The sequence below is a fragment of the Peromyscus californicus genome, unplaced genomic scaffold, assembly GCF_007827085.1.
Source record: "Peromyscus californicus insignis strain IS unplaced genomic scaffold, ASM782708v3 Scaffold_15__1_contigs__length_86483966, whole genome shotgun sequence".
In the NCBI taxonomy this organism is placed as follows: Eukaryota; Metazoa; Chordata; class Mammalia; order Rodentia; family Cricetidae; genus Peromyscus; species Peromyscus californicus.
In genome coordinates, this window is record NW_026294447.1 from 15,649,495 (window position 1) to 15,669,685 (window position 20,191).

Consider the following 20,191-nt stretch of genomic DNA (forward strand, 5'->3'; position numbering starts at 1 on the left):
AGCCTGTCCTGGAACTCACTCTGTAGCCCAGGCTGGCCTTGAACTCACAGAGATTTTCCTGCCTCTGCCTCCTGAGTGCTGGGATTAAAGGCATGTGCCACCATCCCCTGGCAAAAGCCTTCTTTCTTTCATGCCTCAGCAAACATTAAGTACCAAGGCCTATTCTACTTTCTAAGGTGAAGCGGGGGGTGGGGGAAACAGAAAGAGAAAAATCCATGTTCTCAATTAATTTGCTCATCCTTAGGAAAGATAATAGTTAAAAAAAGAAATATATATGGTACAACATCAATGAAGATATGTTCTTTAGAGAATCAATAAATATTGTTAAAGGGCAAAGATACTTGCAAAGCTTGGAAGATGGTCTACAGTTTTAAAGCAAGTTGTTAGCTAAGGTCTCATTGCAGGGTTGATGTTTGACAAAACCCTGAAGGTGGTCACAAAATCAACAACGAAAACTATGACATAATGTGAGGCAATTGTCTGGATATTACTCTGAGTGTTAGGCCAGGTCATAAAGGGCTTTGAGCAGAGGAAAGTGAAGATTGTTGGAATTAAACTTTTAAACTATCACTTTAATATGTATGAATAATAAGACAAATGACCAAGTGAGGAGCAAGACTATATTCATCCAAACGAACAAAGGGGCTGATTCATGCTAAGGCTGTTATTGCTGTTTTGATACTGTATAGAATGTGGGTATGTACTGAAAATAAGTCAACAGGATTTGAGGGACAAGGAACGAAAGAGAAAGTAAAATCGAAATTTACTTCAAAGTTTTCACCTAAATCAAAAACAATTTTACCATTTACTACAGTGAGGGTTGAAGATAAAGTGCTTACATTTTACAATGAATCTTAGAAGGTCAGTTCAATCATACCACAAAGATACATGCTCAACTATGTTCATAGCAGCACTATTTGTAATAGCCAGAACCTGGAAACAACCTAGATGTCCTTCAACTGAAGAATGGATTAAGAAAATGTGGTACATATCCACAATGGAGTACTACTCAGCAGAGAAAAACAATGACAGCTTGAAATTTGCAGGCAAATGGATGGAACTAGAAAATACCATCTTGAGTGAGGTAACCCAAACCTAGTGAAAGACCCCCTGAGGAGATCTTCCCTCAGGAGAGACCCCAACCCCAGGGAACACGCCGAAACCACAGATCAGATGCAAACAGCAAGAGGGTTTATTACACAGGTACCTGGGGGGCGACAAAGTCTCTCGGAAGACTTGCGCGCCTTCCTAGGGTAAGGGGGACTTTTTATAGGTTTCCAGGAGCAGAAGTGCGGTTACAGAAGCGAGAGGCATAGTTACAGGGTTCCCATTGGTGGATTCAATTAAGGTCAGGGTGAACTCTTAAACTTCTCGGGAATTTGATGTGTGTGTCTAACTTGGCCTTGCGGGTGTTTTCCCAGCCCAACTGTTTATTCCCCAAGGTCGGGTAGCTAACCACAGATGTCTTATTTTGACTCAACGGTTTTTCTCCCAAGGTTGGGTGGCTGACCACAGCTCTCTTTACCAAGGCCAGGTGGCCAGCCACAGTCATGAACTCCCTGTTTTCCCTGCCTTGCAGAATGGCGTTTCTTAGGCTAAGTAAAAGCTTGCTATAAGTGGGGTCTTTCACTAGAAGGACAAACATGGTATGTACTCACTCATAAGTGGATTCTAGATATAAAGCAAAGAACAATCAGACTGTAAACCACAGAACCAGGGAGGCTATATAGCAGGGGGGACCCTAGGATGACTGTGGCTTATAATAAGTTTTGGGTTTACTCAATTACTGGGCAAGCCTCAATGAAACATTTCACTATTAGGATAAGAATTTATACTGTATCAAGCTGATTATAGAAAAATAAATAAATTAATAATAATAATAAAAAAAGGTCAGTTCCTCAGCTGATCCTGTTTCCTTAGACTGGAAGCATCTGTGTCCTTATCTGGAATGAATCTCAGCTAAACTACTGCCCAAAGCCTGAAAGCTTAACCAGCCCAGTTCCTGGTTTTCATGCCTTATATACCTTTCTGCTTTCTGCCATTACTTCCTGGGATTAAAGGCATGAGTCACCATGCCTGGCTGTTTCCAGTGTGGTCTTGAACTCACAGAGATCCAGATGTTGGAATGCTAGGATTAAAGGCGTGTGTGCCACCATTTTCTGGCCTCTATATCTAGTGGCTGTTCTGTTCTCTGACCCCAGATACATTTATTAGGGTGCACAATATTTTGGGGAACACAATATCACCACAAGCAATGAAGTCTGAGATGCTTATGAAGATGTCCAGATACAGGGATTGAAAACATAGACATATGACTCTGGAGTTAAAGGAAAAGTCCTGGATGTCTCGAGATGTAAACTTTGGTGAGGGTATACAGATTAGTGGATCATAAAAGAGTTTGAGTCTTCGGCTCCAGAATTCTTGGTGCTTTTGTGAGACATTTCAGTCAATACCAGTAAAGTAGAAAAACTTGCAGAAGGTGACATCATGAAGCCCAGTGAGACATGGATTCCTCAGAGATGAAACCAATCAGCTCTGACAAATGCTGCTTACAGTGGTACATGATTGCGTCTGAGAATGGACCAATGACAACATGAACATTACTGTTAAATTTGATGAGAGCATGTTAAATCAAGAGTTCACCCATATATGTTCGATTAAAAATAACAAAGATAATAGAAAAAAACAGCCCACAGAGAGAGTTCTTTGGGGGGAGTTTTATTAGAGAAATGAGACATTGGTTGAAAACAAAATTTTTTAAAAAGCTAATAAACTTCAATACTTTTGAATTGTATTAGAAATGATTTGTTCAAGGGAGAAAAGGTAATTATATATACTGGAGATACAGAACAGGGCTGTATATTAGAAAGCCATGATCACATAGGCAAGAAAAGTAACTGGCCCAAACTCTAGGCTGTTTGATCCATAATGCCTGGCAAGCAGGAAGCTGGGTAAAGATGTGCATAGTTGTCTAAGAATGTAGAGAGAAATTTGGAAAAATATTCCTAATCACTGCAGTTATCTTAGTGATTATCTTAGTTTATTTTAAAATAATGATCGTATCATAGATGGATACAGTAAGATGTCTGAGAATACCAAGAGCTTATTTGAAGTTACTCCTCACATATAAAAGGGAGACCAATTAGCAGTGTGTATTTTTATCCTAGACATAATGATTTTATGAATGAAAGAGTCAGTGATTTCCATTTGAGCAGGATTGAAGTTTTGTCTGAGAGTCTGAGAAAGCCAAAAACGCCCAAAGGAGGAAAGGACATATGCTAAAAGAAAAAGGATAAATTTCCTGTGGAGAAGAAAGCTAAGAAGAAAGGCATTGACTGGCGTCAATGAAAAGGATGCACCATTGTTGATCAGAAAGGCTAATGAACATGAAAACTTTATTACACGAGAACTATTGAATTTTTATAATTATCTATGATCTGTAGCCAATCAGTTAAAATCAATAATCTTAAACTCAAGTATTAAAATGGTAAATCTAATCACAAAAGAGTGGCAAGTTGAGCAAGCTTCTGTTCACTCAGAATTTCTTCTGACTGTGAATAAAAATAAAAAAATCTAGAATTCTTTGATTTTCTTTGGGAGATAATATATTATCTTCCAAAGAGAGGTAAGGTCACATAACTTAAAGACGGGTAATGCCACATGAATTAAAAGATGAAATTTCTTACAACCCTTTTTAAATTTCAATAACCTATTTCTTAAATATTTGTAAGCACTGCCTCTTAAAGAGAAAACCATTGTTTCCAGCTTTTCCTTGTTTGGTCTCCTGTCCAAACTCCAGCTTTCCAAGTCATATATAGAAATATGCATTTTATTATCTTTATGTAGGAACTCAGTCTATTTTTGGTAAAGCAAAAATTAATATATGTTTTGGGGGTAGTTACATAACAACAAGTAAGCCTGGGGCCTGGCACAGGCTGTCCACTTGTGTTGTGTGTTGACAACAGTTTGAATGGATGTTCTTCCAGAAATGAAGTATAGACGCAAGAAATTCTGAGGCAGACAAGACTTTTTCATTCAAATGAGCAAACAGCTAAAACCTAAAAAAGAATGTTGGGATGAAAGAGCATTTTGCCAGCAATTTTACAAGGAATAGATATAAAAACCACGGATGTGCTACATGTCATGGGGCCTCAGCATTTTCTTGCTGTGACTGACATGCCAAGATAAAAATTCCACCGTTTCTTCTGTAGCACTTAACACTCAATTGAAGGCCTATGAATACAAATAAAATATAAATATTGAAACGATAATGGTGTGTGAGTCTCCTATCCTAGGGACAAAGCCTCTGATGTTTTTGCACAATGCCACCAATTCTCAAATCAAAGCCATCAGAGGATGCCAAGTTGAAGAGGTAAAGGATGGGATCGTATTAGTGTAGCTTCTTAGCTATCATGAGAAAGCACCCAGCACCAGTGCACTGTATTTCATGGGAAGTCTTATTTACATCTTTATGTTACCTGTTTTCTATGCAGACACATGTGCCTTCTGAGTAATAAAGTTTAGGTGTTCCTTCAGAAGAGTCCCAGTAAAAAAGATGATGTGCTCAGAAAAGTTTCAAATAAGTTGGCTTTAGACATAGCACATGTGGCAGGCATAAATGTCAAGCAGCTGTGGTTTATTTTTACTGATAATTCCCTATAGAGACTCCTTGAATACATTGAAATAGCAAAAAGGCAAAAGGTAAGAAACAGTAGTTCTCAGAAGTTGGAAGCTGCCAGCAACATAGCGGTTCCTAAGGGAAGGACTCTGACTGGTTGGTTGAGCGGTTGAAGGTACTTTTCATGTTACAACGCCACGTAATGAACAAGATTGGACTTTTTCAGTTGTTAAAGGATAACTCAGAGATTTATATTCCAAATTCAAATCCAGCTACAATTCATGGAGCACTGCATCCAATAGAAAAGGTGTGAGAGTCGAGAGAACATAATCTGAAAGTCTGTAGATGCCTAGTCAGGAGCCTTCCTCTGAGTACCATCAGGATATGCTTGTGAAGAAGCTGGTGGTGCTACAGCAGGCGTGAACAGATTCCAGGGGGTTGCCATAGTTTCTTTTAAAGATTGTAGGTGGAAGGAACTCTAATACATAAGCTACTTGATTGATGGTGATGTCTCAATAGTAGATACCAGTAGTCTTAAACAAAAATCTGCCTATCCTTTGCTGAAAAGGGTCATGAAAGGAAGCATTAAATGGATGTAAATGTTTTGAAATTACTGAATTACATATCACAACAAAACTCAAAGTATTTAAAAACAAAACAAAAGAAACAATAGCAAAAACAATAACAATAAGTGTATGGATCCAATTGAAGCTTTTAGAAAGACTGACTTTTTGATATAGCACTTGTCTGAAACACCTGAAGTTCTGGGTTAACTATCCAGCAACACACACACACAGATACACACACACACACACACACACACACACACACACACACACACACTATACATATAAAAAGTGAGTAACTTGGATCTCTGATAAGAATAAAATCAGAGAAAATAACATCTACAAATAACAGAGACAATTGAGTTTGTGTGTAAGTATTTGAAGGTTGCGTATAAAAAAATAAGTTTTGAATGCTCAGAAAATAAAGAAGAGTGAACAGGACAAGCAGACACAATACATGGCATACACACTTATAAATATCTATCTTTCCATACATAAAATACCTGATTTATACTTCTTGAGACAAAAAGTGCATTGATTATGATGACAGAAAATTAGACATTGGAGAAACAGATTATTTAATATTAATAATTGTCAAATCATAGCTATATAGATTATAAAATGAAACAGAGAAAAATGAATGAACAGGGCAACAATGAGTTGGGAAAAGCAGCCTACTGCACATAAAATTGAGTCTCAAAAGGAGAAAATGAGGACATAAAAATAAGTAATGGCTGAAAATTTCCCAAAGTTTATAACACTATAAACTCTGAAGCTCAATGAAGCCCAAGTAGAAGACATATAAATCAGGCTATACGGAGACATCTCATCATCAAACTGCTTAAAGCAACTGTAAATATATATATATATATATATATATATATATATATATATATATATATGTGTGTGTGTGTGTGTGTGTGTGTGTGTGTGTGTGTGTGTGTATTATATATATTAATTGTTTGAGCAAAATACATAGTATGTACAGAAGAGCAAAGACAGAAAGAAGAACAAATGTATCTGGAGACAGTATAACCTAGAAGATAAAGGAGTGTCACCTTGTGACTCAAGAGTATGAAGAAGTAACATTCCAGGAAAAAAAACTTTTTCAAAGAAAGGAATGGCATGATGATTTTTTTTAAAATGAAAAAGCTAAAAAAGAAAGAAAGAAAGAAAAATGTGTACCATCAGTACGTGCTGATAAGAATATTTAAAGGACTTATTTAACAGAAAGGTCAGTGATAATAAATGGAAAATGGATCTAAACAAATGAAAATGAAAGTAGAGGAAGGAAATGGAGAAGTGATATGATCATATTTTATTTTTTATATGTATGAATTTTTCATAAAAAAAATTTAAAGAGAAGACAGCTCATTCTTACTACCTCTACTTAGTATTATAGTGGAAATTCTAATCAGCAAAGCAGGACAAGGAAAACATGAACACCCTAATAATTTCATGAAAAAGTAAAGCCTCCTTTATTTACAAACCACACACACACACACACACACACACACACACACACACACACACACACATATATATATATATATATATATATATATATATATTATCAAGGAATCAGTAAATAATTCCTAGACCTGAAAACCAAGTTTAGCAGGCATACTCACTGGTTATATGGTACATTGTTATTGATATCAATTCTCTCCAAATTAATCTACAGAAGCAATTAACTCAATCAAAATCCTAGGAAATTGTCTTGGTGATTCTGCAATCTATATGAAAAATGCAAAAATATAGTATAACTGAGACATTTTTTAAACTCTCTCTCTCTCTCTCTCTCTCTCTCTCTTTCTCTCTCTCTCTCTCTTGTCCTGATTTTATGACTTTTTTTTCTTCACAGTTAAAATCATCAACCAAGCAAAATGGCAAAATGGGCATCAAGATAACACCTAGTAATTCTCCCGAACAGCATCATCATCTGGGGACCAAGTGTTCAAATGCCTAATACTCTTTTGGACATTTCTCATTCAAATCATCACATACTATCACAAATAATGGAATTACAGGTCAGCAGGCAAATATTCAGCAGTCAAACATGCATGAAGACCTGAACTGATTCCCAGAACTTCAAGCCAATGGTTGATATAAATGCATATCTTTCCTACATGGGATGTGTAAACAATCTTAAGAGTTCAAAAAGAGACAAAACAACCCAAAGTACAAACTACAAAACAACACAAACTACAAAATGGCCACAAGCGTGAATGTACACTTGGATAAAAAGTCATATTTATAGTCAATACCAGCAATTAGGGAAAGACATTTAAATCAAAATATAGTAACTAAGTATCCACTGGGAGGGCTTTTTGTGGCCATGTGATTTTTAGACGCAACTATTCAACCACGGCCACAGATAATGCATAAGTAAGTGAATATGACTATATTGAAGTAAAATTTATTAGTGATTACTTACATGACAATTTCAAGAAGTTTGTTATAAAAAATAACTTTCCCTGATTAACAAAAAGTATGGAAAACCTTCCTAACTCACAAAAGATACTGAGACAAACAGCAAGCCAAATTCAACCAGTAGAATATAGTCTGTAGATCCTTCATGTGCAGTGATAGCAACTTGAAATAGTTCAGTCACTTTGAAAAGTATTCAGCAATTTCTTAAATCATTAACTATGTATGCATCATCTGATTCAGCTCTCTTCCTTTCCATGTTTATCCAAGAAGAAAGGATGGTCATGACTACATAAAGACCTGTATAGCTGTCCCTAGCAAACTAGAAAGCACTCAGACATCAATCAGCATATGGGTAGTTATGTAAATAGATGTGATGTATCTAAGAAATGGAATTTCAGCCATATGGAGAATTAAGCTCTTAATATACAGCAGAGAATGTCTCTTATATAACTATGCTCAGTTATACATGGTACATAGTTTTGTTTATAGTACATTCTACTTATGGAGGAGCTTAGTTCAAGAAAGCAGAAACAGTCTAGGCAGTTGAGAGAGGGACTGATTACAAACAACCATAGGAATAAACCTTTTTTGAGTGATAGAAATAGTGATTACTAAGCTACGGTGATGGTTTTAAAGTAGACAGAGGTCATGCACACAAAGGCAGTGTACTTTAAATATGGAAGCTGCATTTTGGAACAATTATACCTCAATGACATTGTAAGAAATCTGTCCTCAAAAACAAATTTATGAACTTTACATCTTATTCCAAACTGAAATTAGTGGGAACCCCTCTGGGACAATTGCTTTTTAACACCCGCCTCCAATTATACAAGAATTTGCTTAATTCCTTAATTCCTTCAATAGCACACTAGGATTTAGTAAACAGCTCAGGGGGCTATTTAGAGAGTGAAGCAGAGAGTAGGTAAGCACAAGCATTTCTACATAGAGGAAAGAATATATTATATGAAATATGTAGTATAAATCATATACACACTACCTAAACATTTACTTTATTAGGTAAAAGCCCTGAAATCTAAGGAAGAGTCTAGGATCTGAAGGTTGATTCCTACCTTTCTAATATGAAGATTAGTTTGGATTTTCCTATTCTTGAGATTACAAAAGATACAAAATAAGTTGAGTGTGGATTGTGCCAGTTGATTCTAAGTGCTAGGTGAGAACTGAGCGATAATATAGCTCAACTCCTCCTGTAGGTAAGGAGACAGTTACAGGAAAGTCAAGTGACATTGTAAGTCCTTTCAATCAGTTTCTGCCACCCGCCAATAAAATATTAATCAAGGCTATATGATCAAGCTGTAGTAGACAAGTTTGTTCAGATTCACCACAGATATTAGTGATCAGTGACACTTTTCTTTCCTGTACACATAAGGAAGTTTTTAACACACATGTATATGCTGTTTATAGAGTGAGCAATAAGTTGTGCAAAAGATTTATGTCAGTTTCCTGCAAGGCTCTATTTAAAATAGTTTGATGGACACATATAAACTAACACCTTGACCCTAAAGGTCAATAAGTGTGGTTTACAAATTTAGGTATAGTCATACTGAGAGCTGTTCCAAAAAAGGGCAGAATGCAGTGATTTCTGTTGTTCACATAACACGTCTTAAATTCACCACTGATTAAAAGGTTAAAATAAGTTCAGATATTATTGCTTTCATTTTTACTGGCGAATCCCAGGTGGCAACTCTGAAGCAAAATTAATGTACAAAGCCCTATTATTCTCATGTGCTTCTGCCTTGTAAGACTTATAACCCAGCACAGTATTGCTTCACAAACAAAAGCTTTGCAAGGTTATCTATTTTTTGTTTGATTTGCCTTGAAGCTCCCTCATCTCCTAAGCTTGCATTACACATTCTGAATAGTACCCTGTGAACACAATTAAGGGTCACATAGATGATGTAAAGAATAGAGGAGGGGAGGGAATTAATTTATCAGTTTCTCTTCCATGGGCTACAGGTTGATTTGCAAGCTGCTATTCAATTCAGCAACACATATCTTAAAGGACTAGACCAAAGTGATATGGCTTCTTTGTATGATGAGAGAGAGAAGGGGAGAGGGATAGAGGAGAGAAACAGGGAGGGAGATAAAGAAGAAGGGAGGGAAAAAGAGATGGATGGAGGAAAAGAGGGAGGGAGAGAGAGATTAGAGGTCTTTTTTTTTCTCACACAGTGAACAGCTCAGTGTGAGCTCTCCGCTTTGAAATAGTTTCATGTCATGTTTGGGGCTAAGGAGGTTTTTAAACTGTCCTTTATCTTCCGCTCCCAAGTTCTACTTAGTTCATGAACATCATTGAAAGACAATGTGCTCTTTTAGGACTCATCCACGCAGACTGAGAACTATTCACGAGGAGTAGTGAGCCTCGAAGTGGCCTGGGAACTGCACTCCAAGGGTAAATGATGAAGGGATCTGAGGAGCAGCATGGAGCCACTACCACAAGCATTCTGACAACACCCAACTGTGGTTTTGCAGTGGAGTACATATGATTTCACCAAGAAAATTAAAACCCTTTGAAAGACAAGGAAACATTAATCTATCTAGCAGTGTTTGAGAACACCACAAGTGTGGATTCTGTAGAGATTTCATAACACGTTTAAACAAACACAACTCACTTCCTTCTATGTAGCAGGTTACTGAGTGGGAGTTCTCACACTTGGTGTTGAGTTCCTGTCTTTGGATGTAAGCCAGGCTTTCAGGAAATCAAATTAAATCATCCTGGTCACAGTTACATGACTAAATTTATCAGTTGGTATAAGTATTAGGTGGTCGTTATGCAGAGTCAACAGTGTTGCTTTAGCTTGTGAAGTTTTATCCCTTTAAAACAACATTAATTATAAATGTTAATGGGATTCATCACATTCCTTTTCGCGAGTGCCATGTGGGCTGGTCAAGTCCTTCCACCTCTCTTCTGTCACTTCAACACATCAACACCCTTACCCAGGCTCTGGTAATCATTAATCTACTTTAGGATAAATTTTCTATTTCTCTTTCTTTTATTGCTTCCACACATGAGGAAGAAGGTATGCTTCTCTTTGTGAGTCAGGTTTATTTTGCTTAACATGCTATTCTCCTGTTTTATTCATTTGCTGCAAATAATGACTTTATTCTTCTAGCCAAACATATTCCATTGAACATGTCTATCGTAATGTGTTTATCCAGTCATCTGTAAATCAGCTCTTTTTATACAGTTATAAAAGTCTATATGCAGGCCGGGCGGTGGTGGCGCACGCCTTTAATCCCAGCACTCGGGAGGCAGAGCCAGGCGGATCTCTGTGAGTTCGAGGCCAGCCTGGTCTCCAAAGTGAGTTCCAGGAAAGGCGCAAAGCTACACAGAGAAACCCTGTCTCAAAAAACCAAAAAAAAAAAAAAAAAAAAAAAAAAAAAAAAAAAAAAAAAAAAAGTCTATATGCTAATTTCCAAAGAGACTCACTAATTTACATTCCCAACAAGATTGTACAGATTGTTAGATTGTTGCTTATTTATTTATTTACTTGTTTATTGGTTTTTTGAGACAGGGTTTCTCTGTGTAGCCCTGGCTATCTTGGAATGAACTCACTCTGTAGATCAGGCTGGCTTCAAACTCAGATGTTGCTAGAGTTTTTCTGCCTGGCCCACAGTCAGGGCAAATCTCTCTCACCCGCCAGTCCCAAGCCGCTCAAACCCGATCAAGTAAACACAGAGACTTATATTGGTTACAAACTGTATGGCCGTGGCAGGCTTCTTGCTAACTGTTCTTACAGCTTAAATCAATCCATTTTTATTAATCTATACCTTGCCACGTGGCTTGTGGCTTACCGGTACTTTACATCTTCCGTATCCTGATGGCGGCTGGCAGTGTCTCCCCCCCCAGCTTCCTGTTCTCTCAGTTTTCCTCTCTGTTAGTCCCGCCTATACTTCCTGCCTGGCCACTGCCAATCAGTGATTTATTCATTGACCAATCAGCAACACATTTGACATACAGACCATCCCACAGCACCTCCCCTTTTCTTTTCTTAAAAAGGAAGGTTTTAACCTTTACACATCTCCAAAGTCAGCTTGGTATATTTGGGAATTTGGGCGTAGCTTCTCTTACTACTTCCTGCTGGAGGGGGGCGCTGTATCTTCTGGGGAAACAAAGAAAATTTTAGGATCATGGAGTAGTCCGTGAGGCTGTATCATCTGAGCCAGTTGCCTTGAAACGGTTCTGGATGTTGGATCATCTGGGCCATGGTGTCATCGGAGACCTTTCAGGTGGTCTTGACTGGTCAAACCTGATGTATCTTAATCTTGAGCAAATCCATAGCCTCTGGCTTTCTGTGGAAACAAAAGAGACTCTTTTCCAAAGCAACATATCCTTACATCCAAATTTTGAAGTCAAAGTATCTTTAAAATATACATACTGGTTTAACTCAGCTTCCTTTACAATCAAATATCTCTCTGTAGTTAAGAATCCCAAAGACAACACAATCCAGACTCTCTGTGTAATAGTCATCTCTACGTGGCTTATTTTTTATATTAATTTTACTGTCTCTTTAAAGACTTTATTTTTTAAAACTATGTATTTGTTTCTGTAACTGCATATATCACCTTTTTAATCTCTTTCAAGCCTACGTATATTTTACACACATTTTAAACTATTACATATGAATCTGTCTTATTGTGAATCTATTGCTTTAAGCTGCAGCAGCTGTGGCTGCTGGCTCCGCCCACCTCAGCTTCCCAACATGGCGGCAGTATGCTTACCGCCAGCTCTGGGAGCCATCGTGGGTCTATGCTTTTATCCAAGCAGCGTGTAGCCCAGAAACCTCTTTTGTTTTGTACTAGCAAAGGCTAAATCCACAATGTAGCTTAATGTGCCACTTGCAGAGGCCTCATTCCCGCCATACTGCAGGTCGAGCGCGCACGCCAGCAACCCGCCAGTAGCTCAAACCGGCAGCTGCCGCTCATTTGAGAGAGACAATTAGGAAGCTGTTTTTAGCTCCGTTTTAGAATCTTTTTTTTTCAGGTTTTAGGTGGAAACTCTTGCCACCACGTTGGACGCCATTTGTTGCTAGAGCTTTTCTGCCTGGCCCACAGTCAGGGCAAATCTCTCTCACCCGCCAGTCCCAAGCTGCTCAAACCCGATCAAGTAAACACAGAGACTTATATTGGTTACAAACTGTATGGCCGTGGCAGGCTTCTTGCTAACTGTTCTTACAGCTTAAATCAATCCATTTCTATTAATCTATACCTTGCCACGTGGCTTGTGGCTTACCGGTACTTTACATCTTCCGTATCCTGATGGCGGCTGGCAGTGTCTCCCCCCCCAGCTTCCTGTTCTCTCAGTTTTCCTCTCTGTTAGTCCCGCCTATACTTCCTGCCTGGCCACTGCCAATCAGTGATTTATTCATTGACCAATCAGCAACACATTTGACATACAGACCATCCCACAGCACTCAGAGATCTACCTGCCTCTGCCTTCCAAGTACTGGGATTAAAGGAATGTGTCACCACCACCTGGCTAGTTGCTTTTTTTCTATGTTTTTTGATAATTTAGTTTTGCATTTACATTTTAAATTCATTTTATTTTATTATTAATTGTGTGCATGTCTATGCTTATGAGTGTGTGTGTGTGTGTGTGTGTGTGTGTGTGTGTGTGTGTGTGTGTGTTTGCCTGTGGGTGTGTGACTGAGAGTACAGATGACTGAGAGAGGCCAGAGGCACTGATTGGATTCCCTGGAGCTGGAATTGTAGTCAACTGTCAGATGCCACATATGGGTGCTAGGAGCCGAACTCAGTTCTCCTAGAAGTACAATAAGTGCTGCAAACTATTGAGCCACATCTTCTACCTATAAATCTTTTTTAAAAACGACATTCATGTGTATGTACCTGAATGTGCACATAGGCATGTCATGATGCACACATAAATGTCAATTTGGGGGAGTTACGTCTCTCCTTCCACTATATAGGTCCTGGAGAATCAAACTGAGGTTGTCAAGCTTGGCAGTAAGCTTGTTTACTCTCTGAGTCATTTGCTAAATTTTTTCTGCCTTTTTCAAATGGCATTCTTAAACAGTGCATGGTGGCACAAGCATTTAATCCCAGCACTGGGGATGCAGAGGCAGGTGGATCTCCATGACTTCTAGGCCAGCCTGGTCTACAGAGTTCCAGGACAGCCAAGACTATGCAGAGAGACATGTCTCAAAACAAAAAGTAAGAAAGAAAGAAAGAAAGAGAGAGAAAGAAAGAAAGAAAGAAAGAAAGAAAGAAAGAAAGAAAGAAAGAAAAGAAGAAAGTAATATTTAATTAATAGAAGTTAAATAATATAATAAAATAGCATACTAGCTGGTATTTCATTATAATTTTGATTTGCATTTTCCTGATACTATTAATTAAATGAACATTTTTTTCATGCATGTAAGAAAATGTATGGCCATTTGTATTTCACTGTTTGAATGTTCGTCCAGAAAGTTACCAGTTCTTTCAAATATGACGTTTTCAGTTCCTTGTTCTTGGTCTTCTCATTTTTCCTGTGTCGTGTCAAATGAGGCTCTCTACTCTTCTTAGTTTCTCTTCCCTTCCTTTATTGGTTCCTCTGCTGGGTAGCAGCTTCCAGCTTGCTGTCACTTGTCATTCATTGCTTTTGTTTCCTGAGCTAAGGGCATCCTACCCAGAAAACCACTGCCTGCATCAAGATAAAAAATGCTTCCCTTGCTTTCCTCTGATAATTTTAAAGTTTCAGATCTTACATTAAGGTCTTTGTACTTTTCTTTTGTAGTAGGAGTTAAACTCCAAGTCTCACACATGCTAGTCAAGGGTTCTACCACTGAATTTATGTCCCTATGCCTTTAGTTTAAACCCATCGTGGTAGTTTGAATGTAATTGGTCATGATAATCTAATAAGAAATAGCATTAATGGGAGGTGTGGCTTTGTTGGAGTAGGTATGGCCTTGTTGGAGGAAGAGTGTCATTGTGAAGGTAGGCATTGAGGTCTTGTACATGCTAAAACCATTCCCAGGATTTTGGTCCATTTCCTATTGCCTTCTAATCAAGATGTAGCCAGCACCATGTCTGCCTGAATGCCACCATTTCCTGTCATGGTGATAATGCAAGCTACCCCCAATTAAATGTTTGTCCTTTATAAGAGTTACCGTGGTCACGACTCCTCACTGCAACAGAAACCCTAACTAAGATACCTGGGTCTTGAATGTGAGTCCTTTCTGCCTCAGACTCCTGAGTAGCTGGGATTAAAGGCATGTACCACCACTCTCAGCTTCTTGACCCACTATAAGTTGATTTTATATAGTGTGAAGGTATGATGAGTCAAGTTTCAGATTTCTGCATGTAGGCATCCAGTTTTCTTAGCATCCTTTACTGAAGAAGCTCTCCATTCTCCAGGGTATGTGTTTGGCGTCTTTGACAAAAATCAGTTGATTGTAGATGCGTGGGTCTATGTCTTGGCTTTACACTGAGTACAGAATTTTATGTCTGTTTAAATGCCAAACGCGTATTGTTTGAGTTAGTATGTATTGGTTATATATCTTCAATTTAGTATAGTGATCTCTTCAGCTTTGCTCATATTGCTGAAGATTGCTTTGACTGTTTGGGGTCATAAGGTTCCATGTCAATATTTGTGTCCAAAACAGTAGTTACTGAAATTTTGTAGATTCTATCCTATAAGTAGTACTGTCCCAGAATTTTTCTTAAAACTTATATTGAATAACAAATTAGTGGGCTCATCTCTGGGAGAGAATAATTTTCCCATCCTCAACGGTCACTAGCTGCCTTCAGTTATTTGTCTAGTCGTGGGGCCACCTAAGGTTTCCCCTTTCCTAGTTAGTGTGGTCACTGATGTTGTCCTTGCTCATGTTTACTTTACGCATATTTTTTAGGTATCATGTGTGTAGATTCACTGTCATTTCTAGGAGACAATCTCCCAGCAGGCTTTGCTGGTCTTATGACTCTTACAAAGCTTTCTGCCTGTGATGGGGCAGAGGTTTTGCCATTTTGTATTCTTCCTGAGGCCATTCTAGGTTTAACTAGAATCTGATCCTCCTGATGGAGAATCTCAAAGAAAATGACACAACTCTATTCTAGGAGCAAAGTCACACAAAATAAGTCAGGAGGTCCTAGAGCTAACTTAGCTTCTGTTAAAACTGCTTGCTTCAAATTTCTTACTCTGTGAAGGTCCCTGCAGCTGTCTAGAGAGGTGCCAGGACATGGTTTTTACCTAAAAAAACAAACAAACCAAAAACAGTATTCTGGATGCTGAGGGCTATACCTGGGTTCCCAAACACTTGGGTGTAGTCTCAGCCAGATAGAATAAAGACTTTCAATTGGTTATATACTGAGTCTGAGTGGTCATATCTGGTGAGATGCTTCTTGTAATATCGCCTTCTTTTCCATGTAGATAGATAGATAGATAGATAGATAGATAGATAAATGTGTGTGTATATATATATATATATTTTATATATATATATATATATGTGTGTGTGTGTATACACAAACACAAACAGCAACATAATAGTAATAAAAGGAACAAGAGGCATCAGTTTGCAAAAGAGTGGAGGATACTCAGGAAGGGATGGAAGGAGGAAACATGGGAGATGTTTGAAAGAGGAAAGGGAAAGGGTAAGTGATGTGATTAGATTTTATTTAAAATTAAAGAGCTAGAGAGATAGTACAGCAGTTAAGAACACTGGCTACTGTTGCTAAAGACGGGGATTCAAACCCCAACACCACACAGTGGCTCATAATGATCTGTATCTTCAGTCTCAGAGGATATGATGCCCTTTTCTGTCCTCTGCAGACACTAGGTGCACCCATGGTACACAGACATACATGAAGGCAAAACATTCAAACACATAAATATAAATACAAAAACATTTTCAAAAAAGGAAAAACATCAAAATGAAAAGTGAAACAGCTATTCTATTACAATGGATAGAATAACTTATTGGTGGAAGTATTAAGGCAACTCCACATAGTTAAAAGGGAGGTTTATTTGGGGGTTCTACTTACAACAAGTAAAGGAATAGGTTACAGGATCCTGGAGAGGTGAGGTGCAGTCCAGCAGTGTTCTCTGGAGAACTCCACTCAGTCTACCATCCAACATCCAGCATCACCAGGAACCAAGAGACCGGCACATTCAGATCTCACATCTTAAGGGCTCCTGTCTCGACCCTGCCTCAGGGGCAGGTCATAGGTAGGTGTGACAGTTACCAGAAGCCTCAGTGGGAGTAGTACTTCCACGTCAAAGCTGGAGCAGCTACCCACTACAATAACTGAATAATTTCCTTTTTAAAAAAATCTCATTGCCCCAAACCCCAAATTTTGTGTAAATTTTATGTTACACCAAAATTAGCTCTATGAAAATATTAAAGAAAATCTCAAAAAAATAGTTCTTTAATTATTCATAAAGTATATTTTGACCATATTCACCCCCTCTCCCCCAACTCTTCCAAGATTCATTCTTCTTTTCTTCCTGCCTAAGTCTGTGCAATTTTTTTCCCCTATCAGGACCAATTTTTGTCATCCAAATACTCTTGGATGTGTCGCTTTTCGTAAAAGTGTATTGACATATAATGTAGAATCACCCAAGACTTATAAACAAAGCCTTGTTTCCCTTTTTCCTGAAGTTTGCTTATTTCCTCATATTTCTTCCCAAATGAGATAGTGCAGGCCTCCAATCAGCTGCTTTCCCCCAACTTTGTTCTGTCTCACCTGGGCTTGCCTGCTTAGAACAGGCCTAGGACTAACCTCTATTTTCTTTCCACAAAAGCTGACAACGGAAAGATTTGCAAACGCAAAGAAACCGTGCAGCCGGAGAGGAGCTGTGAAGGGAGAACAAAATTCAGGGAATCAAAAGGATCCCAGGCTTGGGAGGCTGAGGTAGAAAGATCATGGGTTCAAGGCTAGCTTGAGCTTCCTAACAAGAACTTATCTCAACATAACCAAATCAAACAAAGGGAGCCAGAAATAAGTTAATTTTTTGAGGCTCTATAAAGAAAAGCCAGGTATTGGAATTAGGCTGATGAAGACCATAGTGAGAGACCCTTGGAAGAGAACTGGACAGGCAACCTCCTGACTTGAGGAACACTCTCAAAACTCAAAGCAATAACCACAAAATATAGTGGATAATCATTCTTGTACATTACAGTGTTTTTTAAAGTTGATTAATAAACAAAATAATTAAATTGTTATGGCAATAAGAAAATGCTATTGTAAAAGATAAGTTTAGATGATTTCCTAGAATGAAATATAAAATACGAGTCAGAAAAAAAATCATAAAATGGAGATTCATCAATGATAAATCAATGAAATTAAATATCATTTAGGTAGGCATCAGAGAGAGTGCTGAATTCTAACTGCTCCGCTATCAGGGAGCTGCAAATTACCAAAACGTATGTATAACAAAGGAAAGAAAAATAATTATGGTATGTAAGCACAAAATAACTTCCCGAGTTGAGAATAACAGGCTTCCCATTAAACAGAGCAGTACCACACTTATGAAGATTCTTCTAAGATTTGAAAATTCCAAGAGAAGACGGAAATGGTGAAAACATCCAGGGGTAAGAGGGCAACTCCTTTAATGAAGTATTCAACACGCAGCAGCACCTGGCTGCCTCTGCAATCTGGGATGCTAGGAAAATGGAGCACAGTTATTTGAGTCTTCAGCTTTTAACAATGATGAGATGTTGTAAAAGAAAAAAAATATTATTTTTGTTTTCAGTAAGATCCAAGCAGCAATCATGATCCACAGGCTTAAGGCAGAGTCTGTGTGGTTTTTTTCCTGGCTTTTATTGTACTTTATTTTATTTGGTTAGCATGCACATATGTCACAGTATGTTCTTAGTTATCCTCCTCATATCCTTAGTGTGCAACCCCCCTTCCTGGTCTCCTTCCTCCTAGACATAGTCTCCCTTCCGCTTTCATAAAACATAAATTCCGGTAAATTCCAGTACCCTTTCTTAATCCCTTTACCTCCTGTTTTCCTTTCTTCCCCTCTAATACTTTGCTTTCAGCCTTCATGTCTACACACACACACACACACACACACACACACACACACAAATTTAATCTAGATTTTGCATGTGGGAGAACACAATATCTATCTTCCTTAGTGTGGCTTATTTTGCTTAAAATAATTTCTTGCCTCATTCATTTTCTGCATATGTAATTTCATTTTCCCTATACCACTGCATAAAATCCTATTGTGTCTATATGCCATACTTTTTTATTCATTTATCTGTTGATGGACATCTAGATTGGTTCTTTATATTGGCTACTATGAATAATGCAGAAAAAACTAGTTAAGTTCTCTTGGTATTTACCCAGCAACAGTATAGCTGAATCATACAGTAGTTCTTGATTCTAGGTTTTTATTTTTTTAAAGCAATTTCCATAGTGATTTTCATAGTGGCTGCACTAGTTTCCTTTCCAGTCAGCAGTGTGTAAGTGTTAATCTTTGCTCACATCCTCACAAGCATTTGTTTCCCGAATGACAGCCATCCTGATTGGAAGGAGATGGAATCTCAATATATTCTTAATATTCTTAATATCTATTTTCCTGATGGTAAGGATGTTGAACACTTTTTCAAATATTTATTAGCCATTTATATTTCTTTCTTTGAGAACTTTCTTTCTTTTCTAAAGCTTATTTATTTTATTTTAGATTTTTCATTCATTTTACATACCAACCACAGTTCTCCCTCCCACCCCTCCTCCTGCACCCTCCTCCAAAAGGATAAGGCATCCCATGGGAAGTAAACAAAGTCTGGTACATTCAATTGAGGCAGTACCAAGGCTCCCCTCCCTGCATCAAGGCTGAACAAGGAATGCCACAATAGGGAATGGGCTCCAAAAAGCCAGCTCATGCACAGGGACAGATCCTGGTCCCACTGCCAGGGAGGGGCCCCTCTCACAGACCAAGTTACAGGACTTGCGGAGGGCCTAGTTCAATCCCATGCAGGCTCCACAGCTGTTGATCTAGAGTTCCTGAGTTCCCACAAGCTTGGTTCAGTTGTCTTTGTAGATTTCCCATCATGATCTTGACTGCCCCTTGCTCATATTGTCCTTCCTCCCTCTCGTCAACTGGACTCCCACAGCTCAGCCCAGTCCTCCACTGTGGATCTCTGCATCTTCTTTCAACAGTTACTGGATGAAGGCTCTATGATGACAATTAGGGTAATCTCCAATCTGATTACAGGAGAAGGCCAATTCAGGCACCCTCTCCACTATTGCTGCTAGTCTAAGCTGAGGTCATCCTTGTGGATTTCTGGGAATTTCCCGAGCACCAAGTTTTTCCCTAACCCCATAATAGCTCCCTTTATCAAGGTATCTCTTTCTTTGTTCTCCCATTCCATCCCTCTCCCAGATCCATCATCCTGTTCCCTCATAATCTCATCCCCCTCCCCCTCCCCTCTACCCCCCATCCAGTTTGAATTCATTAACCTATGTATTTACTGGATGAGAATATGGGGGTTGCCTGTGAGTTGCAAATAGTGTTTAAATGTTAGAAAAAAAAGTTTTAAAAGGAGTATTATTACATACAAATATGATATGAAATTTAGATTTCATTATATTAAAAAAAAAAAAA